Raw genomic sequence first — 14,249 nt, 5'->3', positions numbered from 1 at the left:
AATTTGCCAACATATAGCATAACACCCAGTGCTCATCTCACCAAGTGCCCCCCTCAGTATCTGTCACCCAGTCACCCCCACCCCCCGCCCACCTCCTTTTCCACCACAACCTTGTTCGTTTCCCAGAGTTAGGAGTCTCTCATGTTCTGTCTCCCTCTCTGATTATGCTGAGTGAAATAAGTCAATCAGAGAAGGACAAACATTATATGGTCTCATTCATTTGGGGAATATAAAAAATAGTGAAAAGGAATAAAGGGGAAAGGAGAGAAAATGAGTGGGAAATATCAGAGAAGCTCCCTCACTTAAATCAGACTCCTGCCAAGACGCTGGGCAGGGCCTTAGCTTTGTGTTCACAGGGTCATATATTTTTTGTAAAATTTGCACAGTAAGGAAATTTAACCATGGTTATGTTTGCTCCCAGCTCCTACTTCTACTGCATTTCCCTCCTTCCTGTCAGGCAGTGTTGGTGTGGCCAGCGCATTGTTGGGATTATAAGGAGACTCGCTTACTTTGGTCTTAGTGGGTTTGTGTGGTTTGTAGTCACTGTTTACTTAAGCTATTACTGGCTTCCCAGTGTAGGAATCCAAGTACACTCCTATATTCACTGTGCCAAGGTAAAGAATGCAATTACTTCATGAAAATATCATCAAGATGTTTGTCAGCTTATTCAAATTTGTTAATTACTGTCATTTATTTTCTTATTCTAAATATTCACTTTTATATCTAATGTTTATATTTTTATCACCCAATTTGTATAAGCATCAGGCTCACAGCACCTTCTAGGCAGCACCTAGGGAGTGTGCTTGCCATGTTCAATGCCTACATGGGTGGAGGTCAGTAGAACTTGAGCAAAGTGAGTACAAGAGGGAAAGATGGGAGATGAGCTTGGAGATTTGCCAGGCAGATTGGCCTTAGAAGCTAGTATAAGGTCCCCAGGTTTATTCTAATTAAAAGAAGCCATTAGAGAGTTTTAAAATAGAGAAGTGATATAATCTGAATGCTGTTCTAGAAATAGCTCTCTTGGGATGCCTGGGTGGCTCAGTGGTTGAGTATCTGCCTATAGCTCAGGATGTGTTCCTGGGGTTCAGGGGTCAAGTCCTACATCAGGCTCCCTGCAAGGAGCCTGCTTCTCCCTCTGCCTGTGTCCCTGCCTCTCTGTCTCTCATGAATAAATAAATATTTTTTAAAAAAGAAATATCTCTCTTGCTTCTATAGGGAGATTGGATTAGATGGTGGCAAGACTGGAAACTGGGAAAGCAGTTAGGAAGCTATTGCAATATATAGCTTGAATCATATCTGTGACTACTATTACAGAACGCAGAATTCAAGGGAGGAGATGATACAGCTTGGCTTTGAGTGGTGGTCAAATCTGGAATATATCAAAGTATGACTGACAGGATTTCCTGATGGGGTGGATGTGAAGTGTGAGAGAGTTATAGGCAATTCCAAGATTGTTAGCCTGGGTAACTAAGTCAATGGTGGTGCCATTTTGAAATGAAAAATACTGAGGGAAGAGTAGTTTAGAGCAAATTCAAGATGTATAAAAATCTGAGATGTATAAAATCTGAGATGTTTTCCACAATCCAATCAGAGATACTGGTTACATAAATTTGAGTCATCAATGTACTACTGTTGGTATTTAAAGACATAGATGGGATAAGACCACCAGTAGGAGAGGAAACCAAAACAGAAAGAGCTTAAAAAATATGCTCAAAAACTCATTGTTTACTATGAGAACAGTAGGTCTCCTGACATCAAGAAGTTTTCTTCCTGTTGCAATATTTTTATGAGAATTAGAAGACTATTAAGGGAATCTCCTGAATGTTATGGAAAGAGTTAGAAAATTCTGTTTTTGAGGAAGAAAAGTAAAATATTGTATCTTTCTAGAATACACTTAAATATTCAAATCATGTCATGTAACTAATTTAAAATAAATTGCCTTACTTGTTTTACTGGGTTTCCACAGACTGGCATATAAAATATATATGCCATCAAAGAACATTCTAGGTAGGCCAAATTATCCAGGGAAAGGCACAGTATTTTTCTGGTGCAAACAAGTTTCTATTGAGTCAGCAAAAGAACCAAGCAATAAATTAATCTCTGACTTGTCAGGAAAAAAAAAAAAAAAAGACATTGCTTCAAGCTTGACCCGAAGGAGTCACTAGAAATCTAACAGGAATAGCTCAGGACTGGAAAAATCCTTTTGAGAAAATGACCCTGTCTGGTTTTTGCTCTGTTCTTAGTGGAATTTGGTATAAATGGCTTACAAGTGCCCCTTAATGTGATGCAGTTCAAATGCTATCAGCTGTGTCACATCAGATTGGAAGGAGGCTCGCCAGGACTTCAGGACCCAACAAGGTGCAAAACAGCATAAATGAAAAGACCTCATAATAGTAAATAATGCAAAAAGGTCTCCAAGGAGAAGATAAATATGACTCTGATCTACCTTGGCAGCATTATATCTGTCACTATTACAGAACACAGAATTCAATGTAGGAATAAAAAATAAGAATGGATATTACCATTTGAAAGTTGAGAGGGGATAAACTGGAACAAGGTTCTTGTGACAAATTTGCCTGAGGAAAAACAAAGCACACTACAAGATGAATCAAAAGAAAGTATTCACAAAGTTAGTCACCCAGTGATGAGCATTTTGGGGAGAAACCATGGGTTGATAAATTACATTCTAAAAAGACCACTTCCCCAGAGGAATTACTTTAAAGATGAGACATTTTCTTGCATTGACTTAAATGCTTTCTATGTCACTTCTGCATGAAGTAAAGGCATTTTGGACTTTGCCTTGCTCACCAACATGAGTTATTTCTTTTAGTTCAGTTTATTCTTCAAAACACTAGGCAACTACAGATAATCTATGAAGTTGATGGCAGAGAAGCAAGTAATTTTTTAGTAGGAGTTACTAAGGAGGCCCAACTGCCTCAGAACCCCAACCTGTTTTCATTTCTTTCATTGTCTGAGTCCAGCAAACAAAAAGTAACACTTTTATTCATCTCTTTATTATGCTTATATGCTTCCTCAAGCCTCTAATTGAATTATTTTCATAGAACAGACCACTAATGCAATTTAAAAAGCACCTACATGTAATTCACCTTTGTTAGCTTCTTTAGAATGTATGCATTGGGGGGAAATTTTTTATTTATTTATTATTATTATTTTTTTTTGAGAGTCAAGTTTCCTCTTGGGAGAGTTGACAGTTCAATTACAGATATACAGATTTCAGACCCAAAGGGAAATTCAAATCACATGTCAAAGCCATTTGAAAAATAGGAGCATATGAAGCATTATTATATTCCCAGGCAAAATATTTTTAAATAGATGGATTTGATAACTATTTTTTAGTAATCTTGTGTTTCATAATGATGGGATAGAAGATTAAATATGTTTATTGTAGATTCACCACGGGACATTAATTCTTCAATTGAAACCATAAAATCCTGGAATTAGACACTTACTTTTAACAGCAAAATGCTTAAGATGAATAATAGTATGATTTATCCAACCAACTATGAATAACATAATGAAGAACAAATAGGGAAATGGAGAGGATCAACACCGCACATTTAAAGTGCCATCTTTCTTGGCCAGCTTACATGACTCATTCTAAGGCCATTTCTATCTCGGAAATTAACTGAAGCTGCTCAATCACTAAGATCAGCCTGCCAATCTACCCCTTGTAGAGATAAGTGTTAATGTGAGAATCTGTCAGAGATACCTACATGCCACTAGCTTAAAAGACCACACTAAGGTTTTTAACTATATATAAAGCCAAAGAAGGAATTTCTTGTATGTTTTCTACTGAACTGCAAACTCTATAATTTTTTACTTATGTTCATTATAACTGAAAAGGACATATGAAGGCTAATTACACAAATAATCCTCACCAATGTAAATGCAGAAGTGGTTAAAGGGTTGCCTTCATTCTCCAGTTATAAGGTAAACCTCTGGAAGCTGAGATATTTCTGTGAGGGTTTTCCCCCCTTTATTTATAAGTGACAAAACAATTGTTTACCTGTTCTAGGATTCAACAGATTATGATGACCTTAGAGTGGCCTTATAGTTACAGTCTGGCAGGCTTGTAGTTATATTCTAGTTCCCTTACTTTCTGTATGATGTTGTATATGGGTTATAGCTTGTCATCTCTGTTGAATATATGTTAGAAAGTTCACCACTGGAGGTCATATTTGTTCCTTGAAGCCTGTTCTGACAAATAAAATCCATTAATTATAAAGCATGGGAAGAGTTTTTGAACTCTTTCCTAAGGGGTTGGCCTCAGAGAGTTGCCATTCAAGTATATTTATTTGGTTACAGGATAAGATAGTAGAAAGAATATAGCTGAGGAGCAAAGATGACTCCATATTTTGATGCTTGTATAGTCCCATTAACTGGAAATGCTGATTTTGGGGGGGGGGTGAGTTATAGTAAGTTCATTTTGGGATTATTGTATTTGAGGACTGGAAATTATATGACTGGCAAGCAGTTGAAATAAGGGGCTAAACATATGGAAGACAGGTCAGGGCTAGAGCCCTGGAAGTATCTGGAAGTCAACAGCACACAGGTTATATTTCAAAGTCATAAAATTGGATGTGATCTCTAAACTGTATATTTTAGAGAAATTACTTGACTCTTCCCAACTCATCTATTACTATCAGAGATAAAACCCTGGGCTCTATGTATTAGAGATTTTGTTTCACATGTAATTTCTTTTTTAAAATTTTATTTATTCATGAGACAGAGAAAGAGAGGCAGAGACATATGCAGAGGGAGGAGAAGCAGGCTCCCTGCAAGGAGCCTGATGTGGGACTCGATCCTAGCACCCCAGGATCATGCCCTGAGCCGACAAAGAGAGACACTCAACCGCTGAGCCACCCAGGCCTCCCTGGCATGAAATTTCTTATATTTTTTCTTAGGTCTTTATGTTGCATTAAAAAAATATCTTGAGAACTACATGAAAGTCTCTACTATTAAACGGCCTTTAAATCTACTATATTCATTATTCCTCAAACACCAGGAAACTGGGATCCCTGGGTGGCTCAGCAGTTTAGCATCTGCCTTTGACCCAGGGCATGATCCTGGAGACCCAGGATTGAGTCCCACATCAGGCTCCCTGCATGGAGCCTGCTTCTCTCACTGCCTGTGTCTCTGCCTCTCTCTCTCTCTCTCTCTCTCTCTTTCTATGTGTCTCACACATAAATAAAATCTTAAAAAAAAAAACACCAGGAAACTACATTAATACATTAATACAAGTAACATGTATGAACCTGTCATATGAAATAAAGAAGTCAAAGGACCTAGTCTTACCATGGGATATCAAACACCACAAAGCAAACCCAAGGCTGAACAGCTATTTTTCTCAACCCAGTCAGCTACAGGTGAGTAAAACTGAACTGTGGAAGGACTAGGAAGTGACTCCTATTTGGAGTGTCCTAAATCTTCTGTAGTACAGAGAAGTTTCTTAGCTCACAGCCTTCCTCCTAAATTTTTCTTAACATAAATATTAACGTTGGTATTTGTGCCAACTGGATTGACACTATTCTCCAAGATTAAGTAAATTGGATATTGCAATCTCACTAAATACACATTAATTAATTAATTAATTAAATGAACCTCAGCATTAGTCCTTAGTAGGCACTGTCATTTTATTTTCTAACTGCAAAATGTGCCATTTATCTATTAAAGCATATTAACTATGCTTTATTTCCTGTTTTAAATCCAGTTTTCTGTTTCAAAAAATTATCCAAATACCTTAGTGAATAAGGAGTAGACAAGAATGACAATTTATGTCTGTTAGAGTAGACAAGAATGACAATGTCAGGTTCTTCATAAAAGCAGAAGGGATTTCAAAGGTAATTCAATATAATTATTTTCAAGCCCTTTGGATGAAACGTTATGAAGAACTGCAATATGTAAAGCAAATCTGGAACTGTCCTGAGAAAGCAAGGTCCCCCATTAGCTTCCTTGAGCACTCATGGTTCTCATGGCACATCTGTGAAAGTCTAAGGAGCACGGTTTGAACATTCTTGAGTAATCCAACTCCCCACTGGATGTGAATCATGTCTTCAAACATGGATGCATGAATATCCAGGGTTCTGAGAGCTCCTCCAGTGACATGTGTTTTGAGGTATACCTTACCAAAGGTTTTCTGCATGTCTAATTAAATTACATCTACTAGTAATTCCTTGTCCATAAGACATTTGTTTACTTTTTAAAAGACCTATTTATGCCTGAGAGAATTCAGGTTGTTTAGTCAGGCATGATTTCCACTTATAGAAGTCATATAGACTTTTCCCCAATAGATTCTATGTGCTTATTTGTTCAATGGCCTGCCTTTGCGTACAGGTCAGTGATTAGTAAGAGCTTCTTGAATGATGATGGACCCTTTTCACAGAAGTGAAAGCTCTGTTCTCTAAATAGAAATTCTAGGTATTATCAGCATCTCATGCATCCTTGGCCTTCTTTAACCTTACAGGATATATAAAACTATGTTCCAAATGAATTATTTGCCTGTTACAACTACAGCTCTGTGCATGTTTTGCAGGCAGTTTTTACTAGTGCATATTTTCATGGAACATCTGTGCTATACATTGTGTGTTCTCCAGGCTCCATTTCTTGCTCTGAGTTTTCCCCTTTACCATAGCTAAAAATCTCTCCCTATTAGGAACCTACTTAATCTCACTTCTGTGATATTTTGTGTAAAATCTCCATTAGGTGGCATACTAGAGTAAAAAAGCCTTGCATAGCTTCAATGCTAGTGACTACTTCACATTGGTGATTGTATCTTGCTCGGACAGACCAAGGCCAAACTGCTGTCTCTACTTCCCTCACAATAGGAGACAATGTGATTCATTCTGGAAAGTTTATTATGATGTAGTTAGCCAGGGTGGATTGCAAGATGGTGACATATTATATAACTAAGCTTACTGTTCACTGGATATTAGTTGGACTGGATATGCACTGTATAAGCTACTTTCTCAGAAAACAACTCCCATTGTGTTACTATGTAAAGGAAGTCATCTTTATTCTAAGCCTGAAATGTGCTAGAATTGTCCTATCAGGGCTTCAGATCCTGGTCAAGTGTTCTTTCCACTGGTTCTCTCCTGATGGTTTCTAATTTTGTATAAGATTTTCATATTTAATCTTTGGTTACGTATCTAACCTCAACACTCTGGAGAAATAATTTTAAATAATGATAATCATCATCTTAGTAATAATTCATGGATCACATATTAAAAAAAACTAAAAAATGACTATTTCCTCAAAAATTCTGTGTCCCAGAATTATTAAAGGAATCATGTCCTTTTCTACTATATTGAAGGCTCAATCAGAGACACAATGATAGAGACCTAGGCTCCTTAGTTTATTTGTCTCTTCCATATAGTATCAGTGGTGTAAAAGTAGAACAAAGAACTAAAAATGTTGGACCATGGCTTATGGTCTTGTAAATGCCTTATGGTCTTTCTCCCCCCGTCTCTTTCTCCTTTCCCCCCATTCCTTTCTACCAGTATAGAGGTGTTAAAGGCTGCATCAGGATGCCTGTTTAAACCCTTTTCTTTCTTTTCAATCCTCCTATGAGTTAACTGAGCACCTAATAATTTATACCCAGGCATATGTCTTCTAGGGCACTGACCCCAACTAATATGTCTATTTGTATATGTGTTCTTCTATTTTTCCTCCTCAATCATGTTTGACTTAGATGGTAAAAGTGAAGATAAAAGGATTGCCAAGCATGTCTACCTTTATATGTGACTAGACACTCCGCACTACCTCATCCATCTCTGACAAGTTAGGGCCTGAGGAGTCCTCACACAAACCCAGGTGGAAAAGGTGGAAAATCCAGCATTTATTGGTCCAAGTTTACTCATGTGAAGCAGAAACACGGATTCTAAAGAAATGTTGTTTACTAAGCTGAGTTAGAGAAGGTGGTTTCTCAAAAAAGCGCAATGAAAATAACTGATTTTAAGTTCTCTTCACCAAAGAAAAAGGAGACAGATTTAAAGAGCTCTGAGAGAATGGTTCTTCTTGTGTTTCTATGGCTTTGTTCTTAATCAATTTAAGCTCTGTTTTTTTTTTCTTTTTTTAAGTATTTTTTTAAAGATTTTATTTATTTATGAGACACAGAGAGAGAGAGAGAGAGAGAGAGAGAGAGAGAGAGGCAGAGACTCAGGCAGAGGGAGAAGCAGGCTCCATGCAGGGAGCCAGACGTGGGACTCGATTCCAGGAATCCAGGATCATGCCGTGGGCCGAAGGCAAACACTCAACCAACCACTGAGCCACCCAGGCATCCCAGCTCCATTTTTCAATAAGGGTAAGAATTAAGTGGAATAGAAAGGATGCACCCATTGTTCCCCAGACTAGGTCATAGATAGAATAAGAGTTGGAATCCAGATGTATCAAGAGAACATAACTAGTGCCATCACATGGAAGATACTTAATAGGTGTTCACTGATGATTTGAATATCATGGCCTAGGACTCACCAATGCTAGAAATTTCACTAGTAAAAACCTATCCATGAACTTAATTAAGCCTTTGTATTTTATAAGAGCCAAATGCCCCTAAGCACACTTATAGAATAAGCCTTTTCAATGGATTGAACATGATCATAAATAGGTGTCATATCCAATCTTGAAGACAGGCATTTTTTCTTCAATAGAGGACTAGATATTAAAAAAAAAAATCTGAAAGCAAAAGGTGCCTACAGACAGATGAGAAAGGCTAAGCTTGGATATAAATTAGGAGTGCAAAGACAGTTTTGCTCAAGGGTCTCCTGATCTATGGCTGATAACTCTCTTAACACTTGGCAAACAGTATCTGTTTGAGTGCTAACAATAATGCTCTATTCTGTCACCATCTCACCTGCCACCCAGCATCTCTGCTATGGGGGCACCTGTTTAACCTAACTAAGATCAGGAAAAAAAAAAAAGTCATTCCATTTGGGGAATATAATTAGCATTCTGAACAATATTTAGACAAAGTGCTTGCCCATGTAAATGGTGTCTGCTTGGTTACCACTTGAGTGCCTTCTACCCCAAAACAGGTAATTAAAAAGCCCACTACTGAGCTCCTTCAATCTCAACTCAATGGATAACTGCATTAATGGAGAACATTTAATTCCAACCCATAATTAACTTTGGCAGTCTGAAATTATTTGAGGTTAATCTTTCTTTCCTGAGATTTTTGAATTTCTTCCAAACCATCTCTCTTCCAGATTCTATGCTACATTTGCATCTATAGTACCTTTCTTCCCTCAAACAAATAACTTTGTTAAACACACACAGGAAGTATTAAGGTCTCATATCCCAAGGTGGATGGGAATGTTTCCATGGAAGTTTAGAAACCACACACACACACACACACACACACACACATATATACATGTGGAAATCAGAGAAGAAATTCAACTATGAGAAAAAAGAGTGGAATATATATATATATATATATATATATACATATATATATATATATATATATATATATATATCTCATCTTACTTACTTACCTCACTGCTCACTTCAAAAATGAGGAAGCCAATTTAACAATTCGGGTCCTATCATTATGAATAAAGTATATTTCTTCTATTAAGTTTACTGATTAAAAAAATCCTAAATCACCTTTTTATTACCATATATTACCATGTACCATATACAATATAACCTGTGAAATTAAAAAATTTAGAAACTCCATCCATAAACTAATAATAGTATATTCTTGAACCACTTTGTAGACTTCAAACGTCTTAGGCAATCATTATCTGTTGATCCTCATCACTCCTTCAGTCCAACACCCACTGCCACTCAAGAAGGTAAAGCAAACAACATGGTGCCTAATCACTACGGGAGAAAAGAAGCGAGTCTCAGAGAGTTCATTTGATTTTCTCAAGATCATGTGATAAGCAAACAAGACAGCAAGAAACAGAAGCTGGCCTTCAGATCCTGGTCAAGTGTTCTTTCCACTGAAGGACAGAGACTCTCACTTTCACACCTACATTCTCCTGGTCTCTGTTATCTTTTAAGTTTTCAAGATACAGAGCTACCAGTAACTGCTACATTGTAGCAATTCAGCCAAGAGCCATTTATATGCACGCATGATAGGAAAGAAAAGACTTGGTAAATGAGTGATCGTTTATATCTTCTCAAAATATGGAGAAAAGATTTTTTTAATATTTCAGTATCATATCACCACAGGCAATGGGCTGGTTTTTCTGTTCATTTTTGGATTTGGTCAATTACTCTGTTAAAGGAATTATCAAGATAGAAAAATAGATGATGTGAGATTCTGGTACTCAACGGGTTTAAAGTGTAGTAAGAGGCAAGACCAATCAATGCACATGAAATGATCGGTGTGGAGAGTGCAGGACTAAATTCCATAGAGCATCTCAGGGAAGTTCACTCTGGCATTTTTAGCTATGTTCTAATTCTAGGGGTGGGAGGGAGATACTGTGATGCTCAGCCCATATCTCACAGCACTTTTAGGATTAAAACACTCAGTCCTCCAGCTGTGGGGACTGGTGGCTGGTATCTCTCAGCTGAGTCCCTCTCCAGGGCTTGGAGTATCCTCATCACAGTCACTCACATCTCCTTTCCAGGGACAGCCCACATCATATAGCTGGTGACATGCCTCAATTTCAGATAATTCTGAAGTGTCATTCTAGTGCCAGACTTCCCTTTCGGATTAGTTATGCATTTGTAGCAACTACATCTTGATTAAATTTCACTTGATCATGTACTATTAAAGTCCAAAGTTTCCCCTCCTCCTTCTCCAGTGTTGCTGCTCTCACTCCCTCACAGCAGTTGCTCCTAAGAGCACTCTCCAATACATCCTAATAGAAAAGCCCAAACTACAATAGGTCCCTTCCTACTCCTCTCTTTTTTCTCATATTTGAATTTCTTCTCTGATTTCCACCAATTAACAATACTAAGTTCACCTCAACCCCAGCTGGCTCGCTGTCTCTTCTCTGGGCATCTCAACTCAGTTCACATAGGAAGTGTTATGTTTGGTTCTCTCATTTACGTCCCTGTATCTACCTTAACATTAACATTAGGAATCTTCGAAGCTGTCAACATGCCTATCTCCTTGTGGACTATGCAGCTGCTTTATCCTAAAGTTTGCCAAACAGAATATGCTCGGCTAGGGGCCTCATGCTCAGGAACAAAGGTGGCACGGGGCAGCTGCCACTGGTTTCCACAGGGATGGACGGTTTAATCACATGGTATTTAACTCCACTGAATGTTCTGGAAGTTAATCCATAAAGGAATAGATACATTGACAGGAAGAATCATAATACTAAGATGAAGTTAGGGAGAGAAATGAAAAGAAAGTTATAAAGCACGGGTACAAACAGAAAGCTCAGCAGAGCCAGCAAGAGGCTAGGAACCCAGGACATGCCTCTCATGAATTTAAAGCACTGGTTCAGAATTCCTGGGCTTCACCACCTCCTGTATTTAAAAGGCTACAGCACAAATGGAGTCTTAAGGCAGACTGGGGCTGTGGTAGCTTCGTGCTTCTGAGTCTGTGTGCAAAACAACTTTAAACTGGCAGTCCATAGGCTTTTAAGTAATTGTGCATTGTTACAGGGGCTGAACTGCCAGAAAGTCCTCTCCCCACACTTTCAGCCTATGTGTGAATATGCACATCAGTATTCACCGTGGGTTTGCAGCCTCTGTGGGAGGTCTGGTAGGAAATCGGGGAAGAAAACAATGACCCTCCCTTATGCCATGCTCTTGGCTCTCTGTATACTCAAGCCAAGTCTTCCCATATTCCTTCCCTATAGTGGACTGTGGCCCCCATTTTATTTCTGTTGAAATGAGGGGAACCCAAGTTTATTTGGCACCTACTAGGTACCAGGTTTTCTGCGTCCGATATGGCACCTTTAATAACATTTTATACATAACCAGATGTCAGCTAGCATCCTCTGAGACTGAAGTCAATTAACCCAAGCCCTTCATCATGTACTATTAAAACTCCTATGTTTTCCTTGGGATTTTTGGGCATGTCCAGACATGTCACCTCTGGCTCTGATTTCCTGTTTCTCCTGAATTCTTATTATCATTCCAGTCTTAAGTACTTGGTTGTTCTCTTCTCTATATTCCAAGCTGACCCAGATGTGGAACTGGGCTCCTCAAAACCATTCCAATAAAGCATTTGTAAAATCACAGACGTTTTTGGAAAAAAGTAGAGAAGCAATGGTGGTTTGTATCACAGCAATGAAAAATAACACAACATCAAATAATAAAATCCCTGTTCTAAAGTCCTTCAGCCACTCTAGCACTGGGAATTATTTGCCGAGACTTTTAACTTCTTGTCTAGTTTCACAGCTCATTTTGTCTCCAGTCTTCCTCTCCACCCCGGTGCTCCATTTCCTATTCTGCCCTCAACTCCTCTCATATTATAACCCAGAAAATTTTATTTTATTTTATTTTATTTTTAACCCAGAGAATTTTAATATTTATTTTATTTTTTTTTTAATTTTTATTTATCTATGATAGTCACAGAGAGAGAAAGAGAGAGAGGCAGAGACACAGGCAGAGGGAGAAGCAGGCTCCATGCACCGGGAGCCCGACATGGGACTCGATCCCGGGTCTCCAGGATCGCGCCCTGGGCCAAAGGCAGGCACCAAACTGCTGCGCCACCCAGGGATCCAGAGAATTTTAGATCTTCGCCCATTCCTAACTCTAGACATATTTTGCATTCCCAAATGCTCACTAATGTTTCCCCTGCACAAAGGGCCAGTTATTCTGGGGCTTGCCCTTTAGTACCACAGAGTAACTGGTAGAGCCTTTGAAATCCCAATATTCACTTCCTTCCTCCCTGCTTTTGTCAGCAAAGCTGAAGGGGCAACTCAAAGCTGTATCCTCCTACTGACATCAACGGTGCCTCCCTGCCTGAGAAAAAAGAAGCAGACTCAGTGAGTCTGAATGGCATGTTCCCCCTTGTCCCAGGGCACAGAACAAGGAAATTAACAGAGCACTCACAAAGACAGAGCCAGAACCCCGGGTGGCCAAATAACAACCCATACGCTTTTCACCAGGCTGCTTTTCCAGAACAGATGGTGGTCAGATGAGTCTCTGTTAATTACTAAATTAAGGAAACACAGGGGAAAAGAGCACGGAAGGGAAGGAAAGATGGAAGAAGAGAGGAATGATCAATGATACTGAAATTGAGTTTGTGATTGAAGATTTTCGTTCCATTGATGTAGAATAAGGAGGGAAAAATGCAAGGAGTCAAGGAGATGGAACTGAACATTTGTTGTTCATTTGCTTTTCAATGCAAAGGAGGCAATTTGAGGGAAAACAGTCTTTCTCCCAGTGCTGAACGTCTGCTTATTGCAAGCCGTTTGCAAAGCAGCTGTTCAACAAAAATGATAGGCAGGTATCTCTATACACTCTTATTGAAATAATTGTTTCCCTGAACTTTTTGCCCTGGCCTTTATTTTTCCCTTTGTATCTGAAAATTCCAACCACCTGGCCCCCCCCCACCTAAATAAACAAACAAACAAACAAATAAATAAATAACTTCTTTGGAACTTCTAGCTGCAATCTCTTAAAATATACATATATTTATATATAGATTTATATATAGGCTTTATATATAATATATAATCGGCATTTTTATTATATATTTATATATTATGTATCTATATATGTTTATATTATATATCTATATATTATATAGATATTTATGTTATATGTTTATATATTATATATTTATATATCTATAAATTTATTGTATACTTATATATTATATTTATATTAATATATATTATATATGATTTTTCACATCTATATATAATATACATTTCACATCTATATATCTATATATAGATAGATATAATATATAATATATAGATATATAGGCTGATATAATAGATATATAGATAGATGTAATATATAATATATAAATATATAAATATATATAGGCTGACGTGGGTGTTTCTTTTCTACTAACTCTCCAGTAAAATCAGAAGTTTAAGGAATTGAGAAGTTATAAAATAATGGTCTGATGATGTCGATTACCAAAATTATTCTGAAATGGCATATTTTCATACCTCGATTAAACCCCCAATGCATTATGCCTAAAATCATAACCTTTTTTTTTTTTTTTTTTTTTTTTTGAAGCCTACTTGGCGCCTTCACCCACCCTGCAGCCCCAGGAACTCAGCAATGTATGTCCTTGAGGCAAAGGTCGGAAAGTTCAGCCTCGACTTGCTCTGCGAGGCCCCGCCGGGGTCGGGGGGGGG

General features: G+C 38.0%; 1 protein-coding gene across 3 annotated transcripts in view; it reads right to left on the bottom strand.

Moving 5' to 3' along the window:
• The window catches only part of GABRB1 (gamma-aminobutyric acid type A receptor subunit beta1), a 368,711-nt gene that overhangs the window by 334,122 nt on the left and 20,340 nt on the right, over window positions 1-14,249 (bottom strand). The window lies entirely within an intron of this gene.

Source organism: Canis aureus, chromosome 14, assembly GCF_053574225.1.
Source record: "Canis aureus isolate CA01 chromosome 14, VMU_Caureus_v.1.0, whole genome shotgun sequence".
NCBI classification, from domain to species: Eukaryota; Metazoa; Chordata; class Mammalia; order Carnivora; family Canidae; genus Canis; species Canis aureus.
Note: the sequence above shows the minus strand (reverse complement) of the source record. Positions and strands in the feature narration are given on the sequence as shown.